Genomic DNA, 20,212 nt, shown 5'->3' with positions numbered 1-20,212 from the left:
TCCAACAACTGCTGTAATTTCTCTTCTTGTTTCTTTTCTTTTTCCTCCAACAACTGCTGTAATCTCTCTTCTTGTTTTTTACTCGTTTCTTTTCTTGTTTGTTTTCTCGTTCCTCTTGTTTCTTTTACTGTTTTTGTATTGCTGCCATCAAATCTGCTAAGCTGTAGTTTGATTTGCCGCTTCTCGTTTCCATTTTTTCCCCATCCCACTTCTGACACCAATTTGTTACGTCTCTTATCGTTAGTTAATTTTCCGTAAAAATTCTTTCCGAAGAAACTTTAGCGATACAAGTCCTTTCTTAAACAAAACTGGTTTATTCTTTCTCAATACAACTTTGAAATTCACTTAATTTCCACGGTCACGCTATAACAAACTCTATAATTCACAACGAATGACTCACGCGCTTGACCCAACTGTCCGTCTCTATCTCCGTCTGCAATTCAACTACACATTGTTGCCGTCACTTCTTGGCGGCCTATATACAAGAATACCACATATCTAGTAAACACTCGAGACTTCAGCAAGGGACATGAACGTTCTAGAAGCTCATGACGTGTTACCAGCGTCACGTGACTTCCGCTGTCGTAACAATATGTAATTCTGTGGGCGGCGGATATATCACTAACGCGTTTAACTTACTACTGAAAATTTTTTATTACACTTAAGGTTTCGTTTTTATAAATATCGAAGGAAAAAGCCGATTGTGTTTTTATGATTTTAGCACACAGTTAACGTATTGTAGTACAGTTTTTGCTTCTATAATTGATTTGTCTAACACAATTTTTACTACTATCGCCCTGAAAAGTTGATTTCATAAGTAGGATATTAGTGTATCTTAAAGTTTTGTTGACAATTTTTTCAGTATGTGCGATACTTAAGTCTGAAATTTTACTTACATATACCAAAGATAGTGTATTGGGCTATGATGAAAAGTGAGTTTTATATAAGAAACTCACAGAACATTAATTCTAACTGACGATTGTTATAATTTTTAAGTGAAAAACTACTTATATTACCATAACAGTTTTAAAATCTACGTGAGGGAATATCCGTTTTGAAATAGTCGAAGAATAATCACTTGATTTATAACTAAAGGTCCTTTTACAATTCTGATTGTCAACTCTTTTTTTTTTTTGCTTATAAACCACGTTCATTTGTGAAAAATGTATTTGATGCTTTGATAAACTAATAAGTTTGAATATTATAGTGTGCATAAAGTGAAGTTTGAAAGATATGAAATAGAATTTCTGGTTTGTCTGCCAGTTTTGTAGAAACGAAAGCATTACTTGTTTCAGCCTTAGGCAAACACGTCACTTGGTTTTATTCAAGCGGTCAAGTGCCTCAACTTGCCATTAGCTGGGATGTATCGGCAATATGTTGAAATAGCCCGCACTATTTATATTGCGTGACACTGGTCATTAACTATCTACAAGTCGTTTGATTGCAAACATGTAGCAGAAAAAATGGTAAAAATGTCACTTACGTCGGGAGGTATAAAATAATTTTTGACAATCAGTTTATCAAGTTTTTAGCCTATATACAAACAGTTCCAATCAGCAAGAAACAAACTCTAGACAAAGATCTCTGAAAATATCTACAGAAAGATAAGAATATAGTTTTATACTTATGAATAAACATAGTTATTTACATGGAATTTCAATGGAACAAAGCTAAACATTAGATTTAAATAATTGTCCTATTCAGCACGTAAATTGTAAAAGTATGTAAGGTAAATTATTGGCTATAATATTTGCCTTGTTCAAATAATGGATGATGCTTATGATAAAAATTAACATATGTAACAGTGTCATAATAGTTTTATCATTGAAATACGTTTCTTACTTGTAAAAACGAAAGAGCAGATGTGTTAAAATCCTACAAAACTCTAGAAACATTGCTCTTAGTTACACCATCCGCCTAAAGTAACATTATCCTTAGTAAGACCTTGTAATGATAACATCATCCACCCATAGAAGTATTGTCAGTCTTTGTAAAACATAGGTAAATGAAAAATATAAATAACATGTGTGAAACAAATATTTTGCCGAGAACTGTTATACACAATAACAATTATTGTTATATGAGTAGAGGAATAGTAAATTTAATCCATAAAGCAAAACAAGTGAAACTGTTAGCTTGTATGTTAAATTATTACATAATATTTAAAAATTTAAATAAACGTCCTTTGAGGATGGTAACTGTAAAAATTATATTTTTCAAATCAATTATATGATAGAATCAAAAACTATGCTATAATACGTTAAATGTGTACTAAGTCATATAACACAAGTGGCTATCTCTTTCAATATTGATAAAAACGAAACAATAGATGTGATGAAACTTTTCAACAGTAAGTTAAACGTGTTAGTGACATATCCGCTTATAGAGACACATGTAACAAAGTTAAATATATAAATGAAAACGTTAAACTGAAATATGTGTGCAGTCCTACAGAAATGTAGTAATACTGTCTGCTTTTGTAAAATACACACACACACACACAATACGCCTAGTAAGACCATCCGCCTATAAAGCTGTAGTAACGCTATTCAACTCTAGGAACAGCAAAAAGTATGTCATACAAGTTAAATATAGAAGCGAAAGCTTTAAAACTAATGAATTAGTGAAGTGTTTTGTACATAAAGTGATGGATAACTGTAAAAAGTATGCTTGGCAGATAAGGTAAAATACTATTGATTAATCGATGATCTTACAAACTATGCTTACATTGTCCTTAGTAGCATCATCCGCCTATAGAACCTTAGTAACACTATTCTATAGAAACACATGTAATACTGTTAAATATATAAATTAAAAACATAAACATAAGTTGAGACAAGTTGAAATTTTTATAGGTTTCTATGGAAGTATAGTAACACTGTCCATCTGTAGATACACCATCAGCCTTTGTAAAACACACACAACACACTTATTAAGACCATTTGCCTATAGAATCTTAGTAAAACCATAGAAGCACTGTCAGCCTTTGTAAAACATATGTAAGCTAATTCGATGACGAGGAACCCACTTTAAGACAAATGATGGTTGGAGACGGCTTGAATGGGTAATGAAGAAAAACTTCAATATAAGTTTAACATTACAGCAAATGTACAACGTTTCGACAACGTATCCTGTAATACAACAAAGGCCATAGTCAGCCTTTGGGACTGAGCTTACTTTTACTTTATTGTATTTTGATTTATGGCTGCTTTACTCATCTGTTACCGCACAAATTCAACTAATGCAAACCCTGACCACTCCACAAATTTCCGTGAACACTGTGACATATTTGCACTGAAAAGTGGATGATACATTACATCAGTAATGTTGGTAAACAATCGATTGCCATCACAACATATAGAAGTTGTACATTCCAGTTAGTTTGATTCGGATTGACAAACTTTGTTAACTCATGTTTAATTGGTTGTACAACCTATTCAGCCCAAACCATCAATATCAGTATGACCACACCTAATACTTAACACAAATAATTTTAGGAGTTTATTACTTGTTTCATTCGAATTTCTTCAGTGTTGTAAATCATGATGTCAAGTGGTCATTCAATTTATCAACAATGGACTGCACTGAACTAGTTGATACGCATTGGCCTACTTAGTGGAGTATTTGATAGTGACCCAAATATCAATTACTATTATCATCCTCCATGGGCATCTGAAGCTGTCTCCTAGCCACTGATGACTCCAACCAGCAATGGGATTCGATTGTACAAGTTGTTAAGTTCATTGGATGCCTATAAAAATGGTCCAAGTTTGAGTTTATCCAAATGGCTGGTCACCATGGTGAACAGGTGTTATGGTCAACTTTTCCTACAAGTTAGTGGTAATCCTTTGAGGGCAAATCAGATAAGCAGTATGGAAGGTCTTTTACTGCGACTCAGATCTTTGATCATGAGACTAAATCAAGAATGTTGTCACAATGTTATTAATCTATGGCACAAAGCCCTTATCCAAGAAAGCACAATCTCCTAGATCATACCAAATTCTTACATCCTAATCTTACCTCAGTTGTTGTTATCTTCTCTCTAGCTTCAGGACCTTACCATCTCAACAAAATATAGAATTACAAGAGGAAAGCAGAGAAGCATATTTGAATTAAACTCCACAAAAACAAACCCTGGGTCGTAGCATTAGAAATATATATATATAACTTAGTCTGTAGTATTTTCATGCAAAATTGAAATTAAAAGTAATTATAAGTCTACAAAAAGTGGGTTCTTTGAAATCGTATGTAGATCATGAATAACACAAATTTAACGAGAGGAAAAGATTGACACATTTGTTTCATTTTGAATCAATCTGTGCTTGATTTTTGAAGAAATACCCGAATATGCGGTAATAAAGGTATATACATTTTGTAAGTTATGAAAGGGCTAGCGACATAATGTTTGTATACGACAACATCCAGTTAGTTGATAACTTTAGGTTGTATATAAGTTGATTGTATTAATATTACTGGGGTGTTGAAGGACATCAAATTTAAGCTTAACATGGCAATGGGCTAAAAATAACTTAGATCTCAGTTAGTTTGTTAATTTTGATGTGCTTTAACCTTGTAAAAGAAAATGTAGGGTTCATGCTTAGGGCAGCAGATGCTTTTATTTAGTAGGAAAAGCCAAATAGAGTAGCTCTCCTTCTTGTTAATCTTCCTAGCAAGCTAAATGAACCCCTTTCTTAAATGGATGGAGTTTCTAATATCAGTGTTGCTGGCACTGCTGAGAAGTCAACAAAATATTCACAAACAGTTTCACTACAGTACACATTGACACTGAGGGGATGCAAACACAGTTGCTACAAAACCTTCACTGCTATACAAGTATACTATCAGGGAAGCCAACACATTTCTTACAAACAGCTCCACTGCAATACACGTTGACACTGCAGGGAAGCCAGCAGTGTAGCATTGAAGCTAGCATAGTTACTAGAAAAAGGTTCACTGCAGTACAAATATGCAAGCAGGGAAGCCAATTAAATAGTTACAAACTGCTTCATTGTAGTACATGTTGGTACAGCACGGACACCAATGAAAAATTACTAAAAGCTTCACTGAAGTAAACGTTGGAATTTCAGGGAAGCCAAGGAAATATTCACTGAAGCACTGCAGGGAAACCAACAAAGTAGTTACAAACAGCCTCACTTCAGAAACCAAAAATAAAAAAGCTTCACTGCAGTAAACATCGGCACTGCAGGATAATAAAAAATATCAAAAGCTTTATTGCAGTACACTTTGGCGCTGTAGGGAAGCAAAGAAAATATTTAAAAAAAGCTTAACTGCAGTACACGTTGGCACTGTAGGGAAGGCAACAAAATATTTACAAATAATTTCACTGCAGTACACATTGGCACACTAGGGAAATGAAGAAAATATTTATAAACAGCTTCACTGCAGTAAAAGTATGCAAGTAAGAAACCCAACAAAGTAGTCAGAAACAGCTTCACTGCAGTACACGTTGGCACTAGAAGGAAGCGAACAAAATTTACAAACAATTTCACTACAGTACACCTTAGCATTGCAGGGAAGCCAACAAAGTAGTTACAAAATGATTCACTGTAGTACACGTTGGCACAGCAGGGAAAACAATTAAAAACTATAAAAAGCTTCACTGCAATACACATTGGCAATGCAAGGAGACGGTCAAAAACTTACAAAGAGCTTTACTGCAGTACACGCTGGAATTGAAGGAAAGCCAAGAAAATACTTACAAAAGCTTCACTGTATTACACGTTGGTACTTCATGGAACCCAAGGAAATATTTACAAAAAGCTTAAATGCAGTATATTTTGGCACTGCAAGGAAGTCAACAAAATTCTTACAAACAACTTTACTGCTGTACACGTTGGCACTGCAGGAAATCGAAGAAGGTATTTACAAACAGCTTAATTGCAGTACACTGTAGCATTGCAGGGAAGCCATCACATTTCGTACAAACAGCTTTGCTACAATACACGTTGGAACTGCAGGGAAGCCAAAATTGTAGTTAGGAACGGTTTTTCTGTACTATATATTAGCATTGTAGGGAAGCTAATACAGGGGTTAAAAATGTTCACTACAGTACACGAGACAACTGCAAGGAAGTCAACACGTTAGTTACAAACAACTTTACTGTAGAACGCATTGGAAATGAAGAAAGAAGTGAAAAACAGCTTATTTGCAGTAAAAATTAGCACTCTACGAAATTAAACAAAACAGTTGCAAAACGCTTGTTCGCAGTATGTATTTGCATTGTAAGGAAGTCAACAAAATGTTACAAACACCTTCACTGCAATACGATTTATTACTGCAGGCAATCCAATACTTTAATTAAAACTACTAAACAACTTCACTGCGGTACACATTAACACTGCTGGGAAGCAAACGCAGTTCTTAGAAAAGTTTCATTGCAGCACAAATATACAAAAAAAGAAGTAGTTACAAACAGCTTTACCGCAGTACACTTTATCACTGAAGGGAAGTCAACATATTACTTACAAACAGCTCTACTGCAATGCACGTTGGCAATGCAGGGAAGCCAACAGTGTAGTATTGAAGCCAGCATAGTTGCTAGAAAAAAGTTCATTGCAGTACCAATATGCAAGCAGGGAAGCCAACTAAGTAGTTACAAACGGCTTCTTTGCAGTACATGTTGGTACAGCAGGGAAACCAATGAAAAATCACAAATAGTTTCACTGCAGCACACCGAGGCACTACAGAAAAACCAACAAAAATTACGAAAAGCTTCACTGCAGTACACATTGGTAATGCAGGGAGACCAACAAAGTTGTTACAAAAAGGTTAACTGCAGGACAGTTATCCAATCAGGGATGCCAACAAAGTAGTTAGATATCGCTTCACTACAACACACTTTGGAAAGTCAACAGTGTGGTTACAAGTTGATTCACTCCATTAAAGCTAAAAGAATAATTAACAACAGCTTCACTGCAGTACATATTGGCACAGCTGGGAAACCAATGGAAAAATAAACCTACAAAAGCTTCACTGCAGGAAATCCAAGAAAATATTTACAGAAACATCACTGCAGTACGCCGAGGCATTACAGGAAAACCAACAATAAAACTTACGAAAAGCTTTACTGCAGTACAAATATGCAAGCAGGGAAACCAACAAAGTATTTTGAAACAGCCTCACTTCAGTACAGGTTTGCAAAGCAGAGAAACAAACAAAAAATCATAAAAAGGAAGGCAATAAAATATTTACAAAGAGCTTCACTGCAGTACACGATGGCACTGCAGAGAAGCCTACAAAGCTGCTAAAAATAGCTTAACTGCAGTACAAATATGCAGGCAGGGAAGCCAACAAAGTATTAACAAACTGATTCACTGCACTTCGAGAAGTTTAAGCTTTTTGTAATATTTTTGTTGTTTCCCGTTGTGCAAACGTGTACAAAGTGAAGCTATTTTAAAATACTTAGTTGGCCTCAGTACTTGAATATTTGTATTGCAATGAAGCTTTTTCTACCAAATGTGTTGTCTTCCCTGCAGTGTCAATTTAAGTAATGTGTTGGGTTCCCTGCAGTGTGAACGTATACTCCAATGAAGGTTTTTGTAGATTTTTGTTGGTTCCCTGTTGTGCCCACTGCAGTACACTTTGGCACTGCAAGGAAGCCAAGGAAATATTTACAAAAATGCTTCTCTGCAAAAACCAGCCTCGATATTCGTGACCGTATTATCGAAACTAATCAGTTCTAACTAACTGTAGAGATTTTACCTTTCATCGTACCAAATATGTTTTGTGTTTTTTAACTCGTAATATAGTAGCACAATATACCTGAAAAGAAATTATTATACCGCATTTAGTTTAAATCCAATGATGGTGAGGCAGAATTGGTGGTATTTATTAAATATGTTTTTCATTACTGCAGCGAAAGTAATATATAATGTTTTTGGGTTGAAATGTGACATATAAAACAATTTATCCTCGCCTTTAGAATTGTAATACGGTTTTAACTATTCTCGCGCTATTACAGCTTAATGTAATAAATTATTTATAGCGTAAAAGTATAAAAGCATTTTTTTTCTGATAATTTAAGAACCGAGACCTATTACAAAGTTGTGGCGATCGGAATCGAATCATTTTCAAAATTAATTGCTTATTTGATTATTTTCTTAAATTTTCTAATCACCTAAACATAGCCTGGAGAGAATCAACAACACATTAAGCATTATATATGAATGTAGACAATTATGTATTGGAGGGGGGAATAATATTTTGGGAAGAAAACATTTTTTTTTATATAAAAGAACAAGGCCACATAACAAATTGAAAAAGTGCAAAGATGATGGGCATAAAGCACACGGAAGAAAAATTAATGATAAAAGGCCTTTCAATTACGTGAAACATGGGAGAATTTAATGCTTGAATGATTATCCTTTTATATCCAAATATATAAACATATTTAACATACTGAAAATACCCCTGGTAGTTAGGGTGCTCGATCCACAATCTGAAGGTCGCGGGTTCGAAACCCATCACCGAACATACTTGCCCTTTCAGCTGTAGAGGTGCTATAATTTGACGGTTAATCCATTGGATTAACCGAAAAGTTGGCGGTGGTGGGGTTGACTAGTTGCCTTTCCTCTTGTCTATCACTTCTAAATTAGGGACGCTTAGCGCAGATAACCTTCGAGTAGTTTTGCACAAAATTCAACAAACAAACGGAAAATATCTTCTGGCGAAAACAAAAGTTGAAAAACTTAGGAGATCATTTTTTTAAAACTCACAGTAAAATTATTTTAATTTCACCAGACAAATGGTACTGTTATAAGTTCATGTTCCCAAAATAAAAGTGCAGTTTCAACCGTGTGAGCCCATGAGGTCAAGCATAGTCAATTGGTTAGCGTGCTGGACTATCGATATTCCAGTCTAGAATTCGCAATTCGGGGTTGTTGGTGCGTTATAAGGGTAACGGTTAAATCCCATTATTATGTTAGGTTAATGTAACTCAATAGATGGTGGTGAGTGTTGTTGACCAACTGCCTCCCCTCTAGTCTATCAGTTTCAAATTATGGATGGCTAGTGCAGATAGCCTTTGAGTAGTTTGACGTAAACATTAAAAAACAAATAAATAAACCTAAAATATAATAATGGATTGGAAAACACTATTTTAGAAAAAATAAATGAAACAAACTGCGCCTCTTCACTCGTTTTAATCTATTTATATACATATTTAATAATATCTTATTTTTGATTTTTTTACCTGTTTTTGAACTTTTCCTTTCATTTTTCCTTATTTAGATTACAAAGTATTATTTTAATGCGAAATTAGGAAGGTTTTTGTTAAAAAGTGCAATCAGTTTTAAACTTTCTTCTATAGAGGTCGCATGAAGCAGATATGACAAAACATTTGAGTGAAAGCAGTTAGCAAATGAATGTGACTAAACTAAAGGCTGAAATGATGTTTAATTGGTGAATTTTACCCATGTTTGATTACATTTTGATAGACTATTGTAAGAAAAATGTCAATACAAAAATAATTACAACTTACAAGTAGTTAGTGTCAGTGTTAAATGTTAATTTGCACTGAAGTTGTACCGCTGTGTGATGGTTGGTACTGGTACTCGGTGGTAGTGGTAAGTAGATTTGTTCTTAAATTTAAAAATAAAACGTAAATAAGAAGTGAATTGTTAACGATAATATATTTTCAAGTACAGTAACTAACTAGCGTCTAAAGTCTCAATTTTCAATTTCAGCCTTGTATAATTAATGTAGTACTAGTAATAAAAGTATACACGTTATTTGGTTGTTATGACTAAAAGTAAAATAAAATGATATATATATATATATATATATATATGTGTGTGTGTGTGTGTGTGTGTGTGTGTGTGTGTGTGTGTGTGTGGTTTCACTATATAATACCAATAAGTTATAACTAACGTTAGCATATACTAAGAATTTTTCATTTATCAATGGGCATTGTACTTGTAAGTTGTAGTATCACTTAATAACAAATGAATATATTTGAAACTACTACTACTATTATACTAGAAATGAAAATGTTTAACATTACATTTTTAGTTGAATTAAAAACTAGTTAATGATATGTTATTGCTATAATTCTTTTTTTAAACTCTGAGTTGCACACTTTTGTGATCCTAATTTGTGTTCTTAATTTGATATTAAAAACTGATACATAAAACTGAACTGGTAAGACGAAAAAACACTTATTTTGATTGTTATTTGGGAAGTAATATTAGCAGTTTCTTACTTGAAAATAATAATTACTGTCACTCTGTTGGGTTCCAGTTCTTACACTTCTTTATCTCCAAGATGTATAGTTTTGGTAATAAATTATAATTAGGAAAAATGCTTTAGTTTTATAGATCAAACTAACTCTTAACTTTTTTCTTTTACATGATAAATGGCCTGTTGGAAGATCAGGTTTAGTTATAGACACATGTAGTAATTTACTTGATGATGCAATGTGTGTTGTCACTTGGTCTTGGTTTGAATATTTTAAAAAGTTTTGGACTAGTTTATGAATGTAAAATTCTACATTAAGCTGGAAATTATTACTTTAGTTGTTTTTTTCAGTGGGTACCTCAGCACACTGAATAAGCTCCTGTTATCTTGCAGGAGATATGTGTGAATAATTTGAGAAGCATTTGTGTAATAATCTGTATAGTCATGTTTTCAGAAGCCCTCTGGTAGAATAATAAAAATGTAGCTACATTACATTAATTTATTCCATACTTGAAAGATATGTATGAACAATTTGGATGTACATATTTACAATAGTACACTAAGTTATTAGTTTAAGTGTCGTTGGTAGACATCTAATGAACATATAAACAAATTCAGTGTTTGAATTTTAGTTAATCAACAAAGAATTACAGTGTTTATACTTTTAATTGGTTTCTGATATTTCATGGGCTTGTGTCACACATGAAGAAAATGCATTCTTTCTGTTGCATTGTAACATTTTACCTTATTCCAAGACATTATACATTTTGAGTTCTTGTCCTCTGTTGAGGGTTTAATTACATATTTTAAAAGTAAAACCTGTGAGAAACTGCCAGTAGTTTTGAAAACAAGTTGTCTTTAAAATTAAAATATATCTTTTGATTGCTAACAAACCATAAATTTCCTTAAAATAATTTTTCCAGTTTTATTTTATTAACACAGTTGTGAATATAAGTAGTTACTAAAAGCTTTGAAGGACTAAACACAGTATATAAAGGCATATGTAGTTTGCTGTTTTGTTCGTTCTTGCTGGTTTGCTCTCCCTTTCTTATGGTATTCATAAATTGCCTGGGGTTATCATTGTCTGATTAATTAGGAACATTAGAGCTGTTAGTATCAGTGTTGAAAGTTTAGACATGATCACACTTTTCCCTAACAGAGTTGTTTTTGCTGAGACAGCCTAATTGGAACACTTGCTAGCTCATACTGAGTGACTTGTCATCAAATTATTGCATAAGCAGTGAATCAAATCCTGATGTAGCATATATTTCTTATACTTAACTTTTGTATTCTACAAACCACAAACTAGACATTATGATAAGTTCCCTAAGTGTGTTGAAATGACGTTTATAAGGCATTTTGATAATTTTAGATGAGTTGGAAAAAAAAAATGTTTTTTTCAGTCAGTTTTATTAAACACATTATTACAATGCAGTAGAAAATTACCTCATTTAATTGAGTGGTTATAATTTGTTTTGATATATAAAATTCCATTGGAGAATAGAGACAGTTTTAATAATTTGCTAATTTTTGATCAACTTGAGCAAAATGTCATAGCATTATGACATTTCTGTTAAACTTCTGATTTTGTATAATATAATACTGATAGTTATTTTTACAGTGAGATGATGTTAATATGTTTTTCTGTGTCAATATAAAGTTTATTTTTGTTTTTAGTCTTTTCATAAAAGATTATTACTTTTCATTAAATTGTTAGTGCACTCACAGGTAACACAAAACGTGTTTTTGTAGCAATAGATTGTAGTTTTGTCATCATATCTTAGTCAAGCATTGGTTGTTAGCAGTAGTCATTGTTGTTTTCAGATCACTTTATAGTAAAGCTTTAGCCACAAATGTTCTTTAACATAGGAATTGGGAGTGACTCAATGGTTAGCATCCCAAACTAAGCATGCTTTGCACTTTCAGCTGTTGGCACATGATAAAAATGACAGTTAACCCTGTTATTTGTTTAAAGAAACGGATATGGCTTTTTTGATATTGGTTGCTGTTATATCTGACTTGTAGGTGTCTCTGACCTAGCTGTTTAGCTCTTCAATGAGCCAGAGGCTTAATTCACATGTACATAAGATGTTATTCAATGTTTTGGACAATTTATGTTAAAACAAATAAAAAAAAAATTAAAAACATCAGAATGGCAAAGATATGTAGTTATGGTAATGGATAGTGAATTCTATTGCAAAAGAAATATATGTTTTAAATTCTTAGAATGTCCATGAACCACTTTTTGCTATTTTGATTATGATAAATATCTTCTTCTGCTTATAAAACATTAATGAAGTCTTCATTATTTCAGGTGGTAATTACACATGTGTTTTTAGAATATTAAAATAAGGTATGATTTAAGTTATATGTATGCCTAGTAAAACAACTTAAATATTATTTGGTTTTACCATAGATATATTTATATGACCAGGTTTCATTATTTCTTCTTGAAAATTAGTAAGAACTTCATCTCAAAATATGAGTTAATAAGTACTTCATCTCAGTATGATCAAAAGCTTATTTTGTGTTGTTGAAGATGGTAAGACTTGGAAAAATGAAACTTCACAGAATGTTGTTGTAAACTGACTGAAGTTATATAAATAAAATATCTTTGACAATTTACAGATTACAAGCTTGAATATCACATATGCCAGTTTCAACCTTCTACTCATTAATTACATATTCAGAGTAAATAACACTCAGCTTTTTGTATTTTACTTATTTTAGAGAATGATGGTTTAATTCAAATTAAGTTTTGGTTTTGTTAGCTTGATGAATCAATTCACTTTTATATGATTTGATAGAAAAAGACGATTTCACTAATATTTTCAGTCTTAGTGGTACTGAAGCTCAGTTTAAGTTAACCTCTGTTCGTAAAGTCTTGATGAATAAAGTTTTTTAATCCTAAGCATCTTCTCAAAATCAACTGAACTTATGATTGATAATTTTTCTATGGAATCATGGGATAATGAATGATTCATCAAACTAATAAGACCAAAGCTTAACTTGAATGATATCACATTAATAGTGAAATGTGAATTAATCTGCTTTAATGTTTGACTTATCTAATTAGCAAGACAAGTAATATAAGAGTAGAAATGTACACTAAACATTTGAATCTCAAATGGAAGCCAGTGTTTACATAAAAGTAATCTTCAGAGTTACATAAGTCAATTTTCTAAAGACAAGAATAGACTATAAAATATTTTTATTTTACATTTCTATATCTTAATGAAAGTTTCAGAGGGGGCTCAAGAATTATAACAACATCATTGTTTTGTCATGTTCTGTATAAAAAAATGCATCTGTATTGTTACTCGTTACTTAAATCTATGGAACCAATAAATACAAGTAAACTGTTCCTTGTAACTGAAATTTCTCATACAAACGTGTAAAACAACAATATTCAAAATATCATTCCTGTTTTGTATTAACAGTCACGTGGTTTCTGCTATAGCCTCGAAATTTACAAGATACAGTTTTTTGTAAAGTGTGTAAAACAAGTGTTAGGTATTCTCCGTGATCTAAGTACGCTTGGAACAGTAAAGCTTTCAAGGTAAAGCTGTATTTACTTATTCTATACCATAGAATGGTTACTTAAATGCTGTTGGCCTTCGGATATCCTGGTAAAGCATTTACAGATAGCTCTGATCAGCCATTAGACATTTACCGCTTCGTAAACTGCGTTCTCACTGGCTTATTTCGAAAAACCACCAGAGAACGAGCCTATTACATAAAATAAAGGGCTAAGGATTTGTGTAAAAATTCTTCCCCATTGACTGACCTTTGTTTTTTATTGGTTTAATGGTCACCACTGGTAACCAGACTGAACGACAAGTTACTAAAATATGCACAGAGTCAACTCACAGAACCATCCTTTCATTTTATAATCCGAGGTATTAACTGATTTGAAATTTAGATTTCTCTGTAATGGAGACACGCAAAAGTAGTCTCCGTATTCGTTAATATTGTGTAAATTCGTTCAAATCTACGTGCAGTGTTCTTGCTGTCTTGATTTTGACTGAGTAAAGAATATATAAGATTACGTGTCAATTGGCGATGAATGCGTGTGGATGAAAGAGAAGAACACAGTTTTTATTCTTAGTTTTGGTCCACTTGCATGTTAAAGAGAACCAAAAAATTATTTCTGATGTATCCTATTAATACCTGGCGAAGAGTAATGTTTAAACTGTGACATTGTATAGTCGCATTTAAACTACATTAAAGCGCCACACACTGTAGGCCTATGTATCTGTGTGTCTGGTTTCTTGATTTAGTATGCATAAAAAGCTGTAAATAGTTTCCACCAAGTATTATTGTATTCTATTTTCTTTTCAAGCGGAAGTATTTTATATTTTGAGAAAAATTTGAATTTTCTTTATTTTTGTGAATTAGAGGGCTAAACATCAACCAGCACAGTTCTTTATCCTGAAAAGAGCAGATGAGAAAAAAAGGTTATCCTAAATTAGATTGGAGATATTTAAAACTCTCTCTCTCTTTATATATATATATATATATTGTTACATCTCCGTTCGTTAGTTAATTTTCCGTAAATTCGTTCCGACGAAACTTTAGCGACACAAGTCCTTTCTTAAATAAAACTGGTTTATTCTTTCCGAATACAACTTTATGATACACTTAATTTCAACGGTCGCGCTATAACAAACGCTATAACAACGAACGTCTCACGTGCTCAACTTCAACAATACTCTCTGACTGCAGTTCAATTACTCACTACCTCCTTGCGTCACGTTGTGAGTGTCTTATATATACCAAATTAACCCCAAACTAGTAGTCTCCCGATAATTCATGAAGGTTCGAGAAGGAGTGGCGTGATACTAGTCACGTGACCTCGCTGACGCAACAATATATATATATATATATATATTTATCTGTATGTGTGTGTGTCTGCAGTACTTTATATATTCTTTATTATGGAAGAATACTTGAGGTATCTGATGATGACAAAACCTTGTCAAAACGTTGTACATTTGTAATAAAGTTTCTATCACTACCTATTCAAACCGCCTTCAAACTTTATTTCTGTCCATTATTCGTTGAGTCGTATGTCATACGAGACTATCATCCGCACTTCTGTAACTCTCTTACGTTTTGTTATGTAGAAATTATTGCATGAAAACACAACTTGCATGATTTTAAAGTAGAATTCCTATAAAAAATTGCATTCACTCGCAGTTTTAGTCATATCTAAGATCGTTTTTAAAAAATGTAGAAATTTGTCGAATTGCCTGTTTCAAACTTTCAACAACGAAAAAAAAAGTAAAAATGTATGAATAATTTATTTTTATATCCGGAGAGTTACACAGTCGAGAATCGTGAAAGGTTGAGTGATTGCTATAATTATTTTTACGAAATGTAAGTTATATACATTAAGCTCGTGGGTCCAAATGGTTGTCAAACGGAGAATTCTAAAAAAAGAGCCAGAAAAATCTTCATAGAAATGTTCTTTTGCAACCAGTAGCACTAGTAAATTCCTCACTTCTATAGCTTGTAATTGATTAGATCAGTAACAACAAATTTGGAGTAAACACGCAAAGAAACGTATGAAGCTTTCTGTAGTTCAACGGGTAGGCCAACCCCGAGAGGTTATTTTTGGCCTGGTTCTTGAAACATGAGCGTTTTTATCCTGAATGTACAAGATCTGATTTACTTGTTGGCATAGCAAGTTAAATAATTATTTTTAATTAGAAAATCATTTTAAATATTAGTAGGTGAAAAATATGGAAACGTCTATAATCAGTTTTAAGACCTATTTATCGCAAAAGGCCAATGGATATGTCATTCCCTGGAGGCCCTAAGAGCATATGCCAGGTTTGGGTTTGGTGACAATCGGTTCATCAAATCGCCAGCTAATGAGCAAACACACACTCGCACAGATAAAACTAATCAGTTAAATGAGCATTATGTATACATTTATCAACAGAGCGACCGGAAATGTCATTTTTGAATACAAACTGAATTATAGCAAAACAAGAAAAAGAATGAAAGAAAAATAAAGCCTGGTGTTTAGGGAGCTCGCGGGTCACTAGTTCGAATGCCGTTACCGAACATACCATTTCAGTTGTAGTTGCATTTTAATGTGACAGTCAATCCCACTTTTCGTTGGTAAAAGATTAGCCCAAAAGTTGGCGGTGAATGCTATTAACTAGCTACCTTCCTTTTAATCTATCACTTCTAAAGTAGGGACAGTAATCATAGTTCTGGAGCAGCTTTGTGCAAAATTCATATATACATATATATACTAGTTTTTTGTTTTTTTTTGCTTGTTTATTTTAATTACGTATTTCCGGAAACAAATGAAATACATGTAGTTGGTATCCAGTTGGAGCATCTACGAGTCAAAATTTGGAACGAGACTGTACCTATGAGAAGTTTGTGGCTTGTTGCAAAGAAAAAAAACTAGCTCCCCATTTTGAGACTGTTGGTGCGCTATAAGAGTGATTTTTTAGTTGGACATAAACAGCCCAAGAGTTGGCGATAAGTATTGTTGACTAGTTACCTTCCTTTTAGTCTATTAGTTTGAAATTAGGAACAGCTACGCGCATATAGTCCTTTGTGTAGCTTTACGCGAAAATTCCCAAACAAATAATCTACTGAAGCTGGCGATAACTTACAATCCCACTGCATTTTCGCATAACTTTTACAATCATGAACATTTTTATGTTTAAAATCAGTGTTATAGGCCTTCGTCACTTGTTTTTGTCGTCAAAAGATATTCCAACAGAAATTATTCATTTAGTTAACTCGATATAAATTTATTGTATGAAATTGACAGAGACAAATTCAAGTAAAAAAGAAAAATCCTAAAATAAAGTTGCAGTTCCACTTAATTGTAGTTTGGTATTGGTATTGGTATGTGCGCTTTGGTTATTCCAGTGATTTTTGTAAGTTGCTAGCTTTTAAGACATGTATAGTTCCTTTATTTGGGGCAAAGTTCTTGCTATAAAGGTATTTGTTACCTAGATTAGTAGGGACCAGCATGGCTAGGTGGTTAGGGCGCTTGACAAACAAACTTAGATCGGTAGATTAAAAACTACTTTTTTGTTTAAATTCTTCCAGTGGCTCAGCGTTAAGTCTGCAGGCTTACGACGTTAAAACTCAGGTTTCGATAATCGTGGTGGGCAGAGCACATATAACCCATTGTGTAGCTTTGCGCTTACAAACAAAAAGCCAAACCAAGTGGTTTAATTGTATAGAAACAAACGAGTTGAACTCTACAGTTAAGTATAACAATTAGCGTGAAGTAACACAATAAAAAAATAAAATTATTACTTTTAGAAACCATATTTGTGAAAATTGCACATAACTTAGGATTTTAAATTAATGGTTATGCGTTTCAAAATGGTATTTGTATAAATGTTAAATGATTTTAGCAAAGCATAACTGTCTATAATAAGAAAACGCCCAGTTAATACAATTAGATATCGTGTTTGTTGTCATAGTTGATGGGATCTGAAGTAAAAGCCTTTGTATGAGAAAACATTTGTGAGACAGTAATGGTTAAATAAATCTAAAGATCTTGTTCACATATAATTTTTGTTCTGGCAACGTGGGCAGTTAGGTATGTCACGTGGGCAGTTGTACACACCCTGTGTGCTTTAGATAAGGCCCTGTTATGAGAAACTGGTTTCCTAAGGTGGACAGTAGTGAGATGCAGTAACTAGAGTTTAGTGTTTGAAATTCATGTCACATTTTTCCTTTTAGCCAGTTTTTCACAACCCGTATTCAGATAGTCTTGAAATTTAGTGTTTGTCCACGTGTCACGCCTAATTGCTGATTGCCAACAAATTGCAAAAACATCGTGCTGTCTGTTAATATTTAGTAAAAGCCTTTAAAACACCAACAAAATTTTATTAGGATAGAAAGAGTATGTCTGCAAATAATATTAGCAAAGCTTTGAGTTTTCATATTTTTGACCAGTATATCAACTTAACTATCCTGAAAATGACATTTTACTTGTAGTCATTTTTAAAAGGTTAGTTACAAGTTTGCTACAAAACCCCAGATGTATTTATGTTCTCTAAAGTTTTTAAAATAATTTTGGTGGATACATGATTACTTCCTTACTTGTAGCTGGAGGTCAGAGACCACACTTATAGGTGTCTTGGGGAAGGAGGGGGCTATTACTTTGGAGGAAGTCATCATAGCAACAGGTGCACGACGCAGTTTCGCATAGGTGGCGAGCTGTTGGCGTTGGCCCAAGTAGAAAAACTTGGTCCTCACGGTCTGATAATCACATTATCACAAGCATACAGTAGATAACTCTGGAATAATCCAGTCCGTAGCGTTGTTCGCTCATGTCCCACCCGCACTTTGTGTGAGAGAAAAGATTTGTTCTACGTCATTGTAACAGCGATGTAATGAACAATGAAGACGTTGGTTTAAAATTGCTAAGGTATTGTTATTTATTGTGTGTAATGTATTCATAGTTTAGTTACATGATTTGCTGTACAAATATTCCTATACAGTTATGTGACAATATTAATACAAAGAGAGAAGCTTGACAAATGTTATTAGTATGCATGACAGGTGTGAAATTCCCTCTCTTAATTTCTCTCAGCTTTCTAAGTATTTTCATCCTGTAAATAGTACAAAAGACTCTTATTATAATTTCTACATTTGATACAGATACAGCAATAATTGGCAAATTGAATAATCCAATCCAAACTCAGTAACATCAACGACTATATGGTGCAACCGAGCAATAATAATATAGATATTAAGTATTTTATTTAAGATAAATTACCCAAAGAAGATTACCGTAATTATGTCGTTTTTTTTTCATAACATAAATACGTTAATAACATATCCACCGTAGTGTTACTGAGTATATTTAAATACATATTACAAATGTTATAGATGATAATTATGTTAAGAGAATTAGTGATAAAATATCGCAAGATACTTAAAAAATATCACATTCCTAGATAATATATAAAACTTAACATGAACATTTTCAGAATATACATCTGTGAGAAATAATTGTTATTGTAAAATCAGATACTAAGCTGAGAACTTAGTGTTTGAATATAAAAATATCTGTAATACAACAAATACTTATTGCACCCAATTTACATGAATTTGATCCGAAAAAAAAGGTAAGATCGCAGAATAAAACGATTGACTAATTTCACAACATACTTTTTAAAAGCTGTAATTGTAGTGTCTTATGTTTTGATGCCTTACGCTTTATATATGGGATATATATAAATATATATCCCATACTTACTATAAAACATTAATACGTTATTATAAGCATCAAAAGAAATTCAATTAATCCCTGAGCTCCGAAGTATCATGAACGTTAAGTGTGTTTTATATGGGTATATGGTTAGGCCTTAATGAGTATAACTGAACACAAATGATGAATTCTAAATCTTCAAAATTATTTTCAAAGTATATGACAAGCAAAAACAAACATGCTAGTTTGATCGAAGATATTAATTTTTGATTTGGATATTATATAATTTATATTTTTCACCTGAAACAAAAAAAAAAAACAAAAAAAAAACGATCGTTGTTAATAACTTAGTGTATCCATCAAAGTAAGAAGCCTGTAGGGAACATCGAATTCTTATTTGTTTTGTTTGTTATTTCAACATATTTTTTGTTTTATTTAATTTGGAATTTTTTATTGTAATTTGGATTCCCCTATTTATTCTTTTTTTATTTTCTGTTGTATATTTATTTCGACGTCATTGTGCTTCTTGGGATGCATTAATAATCTCGCTTATTCATTTTCAGCACAATAACAACAAAATATATAAATAATAACTGAGCGTCTGTGTACGAATAAAATAAAATAATACAAAAATGAATGCAAAAGAATAACGAATAAAAGGGGCAATGTGGTACATAAACTTACCGAGTTGAAAATCAACAATCTAAAGAACATCAGAAAATCAGGATACATGGTTGAAAATCAAAAGTTCATTCTAAAAACAAAATTTAAAGTCAGTAAATTAGAATTACAATAAACAAGTCGAAATTAAAA

At 32.6% G+C, this 20,212-nt stretch overlaps 1 protein-coding gene across 3 annotated transcripts in view; it reads left to right on the top strand.

Moving 5' to 3' along the window:
• Nucleotides 1-9,347: 9,347 nt before the first annotated feature.
• The window catches only part of LOC106459270 (KN motif and ankyrin repeat domain-containing protein 1-like), a 74,642-nt gene continuing 63,777 nt past the window's right edge, over nucleotides 9,348-20,212 (top strand). For 2 of the 3 annotated variants that reach the window (XM_022385721.1, XM_013918867.2), the window contains exon 1: nucleotides 18,474-18,613. The gene's annotated coding sequence lies outside the window, so the exon portion shown is untranslated. Of the gene's footprint in view, nucleotides 9,585-18,473; nucleotides 18,614-20,212 lie in introns of those variants that run through there. The other variant, XM_013918866.2, reaches the window with a different exon arrangement.

This window comes from Limulus polyphemus, unplaced genomic scaffold (genome assembly GCF_000517525.1).
Source record: "Limulus polyphemus unplaced genomic scaffold, Limulus_polyphemus-2.1.2 Scaffold583, whole genome shotgun sequence".
NCBI classification, from domain to species: domain Eukaryota; kingdom Metazoa; phylum Arthropoda; class Merostomata; order Xiphosura; family Limulidae; genus Limulus; species Limulus polyphemus.
The sequence above is the reverse complement of the archived record's forward strand: the minus strand, read 5'-3'. Positions and strand labels throughout refer to the sequence as shown.